Source organism: Triticum urartu, chromosome 7, assembly GCF_003073215.2.
Source record: "Triticum urartu cultivar G1812 chromosome 7, Tu2.1, whole genome shotgun sequence".
NCBI classification, from domain to species: Eukaryota; Viridiplantae; Streptophyta; class Magnoliopsida; order Poales; family Poaceae; genus Triticum; species Triticum urartu.
The window spans coordinates 684,579,286-684,581,759 of NC_053028.1; the positions used below are offsets into that span (position 1 = coordinate 684,579,286).

The 2,474-nt window shown below is 52.1% G+C and overlaps 2 pseudogenes; one reads left to right on the plus strand and one right to left on the minus strand.

Moving 5' to 3' along the window:
* Positions 1–247: 247 nt before the first annotated feature.
* Positions 248–1,465, minus strand: LOC125519966 (annotated as a pseudogene).
* Positions 1,466–1,468: 3 nt separating this feature from the next.
* On the plus strand, positions 1,469–2,224 carry LOC125519409 (annotated as a pseudogene).
* The last annotated feature ends 250 nt before the right edge of the window (positions 2,225–2,474 follow it).

Sequence of the window (2,474 nt, forward strand, 5' to 3'; positions counted from 1 at the left end):
CTCTGCCATCACCGGCCACCGTCGCCATGCCCGGCACCGGTGGCTCCTCGAGCCACAAGGAAAGGTAATACCTATCGCCACTACCGGAATCCCCATGCCCACTGGATCAATAGACACTATCACTCTCTCCTCCACCTCATCATTTATCCTACATGGCACTCCTAAGATAGCATCATTTTACATGCTCTAAGGGAGCACCAGTGAACAAGCTCACTCTTTTTCCTTGGCTTCTTGGCGTGATGTCACTTCACTTGTCACCTTGCTTAATATCCCCATTGGCTGCCTCTCGTGCTTTATGCTTCTCTTTGTCTTCCTCCTTGGCTTTCTTCACCTCTGTCTCCTCTTTCTCCTTGGCTTTCTTCGCTTGAGCCTCCTCTGCCTCCTTCACCTTGGTCGCCGCCGCTTCCCCCTTGGCCTGCTTGACCACCTTGATGAGGCCTATCAAGCACACGTTGGGGTCCCTCCTTTTCTTCTTTGACATGGGCATCAGGTTCTCTGCAACGTCAGCGAGCGACATATCGGTCTCCTCGAGCAGGCGCTGAATTTCCCCCAAACAGCTCGTGCTCAATGACATCTAGGTAGTTCTTGGCGAGTACCTTGAAGCCCTCAAAGCGGCAGTAGGACATCTCGATGTGCTTGTCCATCCTACCCCACCGGATCAGTGCCGGGTCCAGCTTCTCCTTGTGGTTGGTGGTGAAGATGATGATCCGGTCACCTCCGCAAGCAGACCACAACCCATCGATGAAGTTAAGTAGGCCTGAGAGCGTCACCTTGGTGGCATCGTCCTTCTCCTGCTCTATCGGTAGCTTGGGCTTGTCATCGTTGTCGGAGTCCTTGTCGCTTGAGGCCTTCTTGTCCTTGTGGCGTTTTCCTGTGAAGTCGACGGAGCAGTCAATGTCGTAGTCGAGGAAGTTGGCCATGGCGGCGATCATGGTGAACTTACCGGTGCCGGGAGGTCCGTAAAGGAGGTACCCGCGCTTCCATGCCTTGCCGACCTTGGCATAGTATTCCTTGCTCTCCTGGAATGCCACGAGGTCGTCGATGATGGCTTCCTTCTCATCAGGGTGCATGGCGAGCGTGTCAAAGGTGGCGGGGTGCTCGAAGGGGACGTGGCTCCAGACACTTTTGCCCTGGTAGGGGTTAACTGCCACTAGCATTGTTGGTGAAGAGGCGGCGTTGGCGGTTCTTGACAGTGACAACGCGGCCCTCGTCGAGGATGAAAGGAAGGTAGGAGTCAATGACAAGGTCACGATGCCGCCGATGGAAGACGACCCGGTAGAAGCGCCTCTCGTCCCCGCCGGGGTATAAGCTGATGACGTTGGCCTTGGACTGCCTCTTGGAGGTGTACCACCAGATGGTGATCCCAGAGAAGTCGTCAGTGACCTTGCTCCTTGTGGTCGTCGACAAAGACCCGGAGGTTCTTGCTGTCCTTGCCGAGCTCGGCCTTGAGCTTGCGCGCGCGGCCATTGCATTGCTGCTCATGTACTTTGTTGACGTCCACAGCGCTCATCGGCGGTACAACAAGAAGTTCCTTGATGCCTTCTCGCTCATGGCCGTTACTGTTGCTGTTACCTGAAGGTTGTCATAATCTGCGACCAAGTATTAATGATAAGTTCAGCTGGACAGAGTGTTTGCTTCGTGATACTCCTGCTGTTGATCATGTTTCCAGTAGTTTCTTCTGTAAGAGCTCAGAAGACGGAATCGAAACAACGTGAAGAGCCGGCACATATCGTCGCACAAAGAAAATCTGAATGTGGTGCAGGCCCTGTGTAAACTCGACTTTTGGCTGCTCTTCCTTGCGATGGCCTGCGCGATGGGATCGGGGCTAGCCACGGTGAACAACGTCAACCAGATCAGGGGCTCCCATTGACCAGCACCCTGGTGCCGCTCTGGAGCATCTGGAACTTCTCGGGGAGGTTCGGCGCAGGCTACGTCTCCAATCACTTCCTCCAGTCGCGAGGAGTAGGCAGGTCTTTTTCATACCAGCGACGCTTCTGGTCATGGGTGTAGGCCACGCCATCATCTCCTCCGGTTTCCACGCGTAGCTCTACGTCGGCTCTGGTTTCCAAAGGCGCTTCTATGACAAGGAGTCGCCACAAGGTGAGTTTGCCTGCGCCGGTAAGCACTGCTTCGCACTCCCCTTCCTGATTATGGCATGTGTTTGTGTTTCGGATCTGCCGTAGCATTTGTATAGTTCATCAGAACAAAGAAGTTTTATAGGTGATTTTTATACGCCAGACTGCTGTCTTTTGTAGAGAGTAAACGTATATATATGCAAACGACACTCAGTATTATGTTAGCATTTGGTATTATAGCATAATGTACTACTAGTATATAGCAACATTATAATGGCTATTTCTTGTCTGAATTAATAGTCGAGAAGATGAGTGATACATATATTACTAGTAAGCGTGTACGTGCGTTCCACATCAAATTTATGTGGGTATAAGTTTTTTAATTCATTCTTTAGGAAG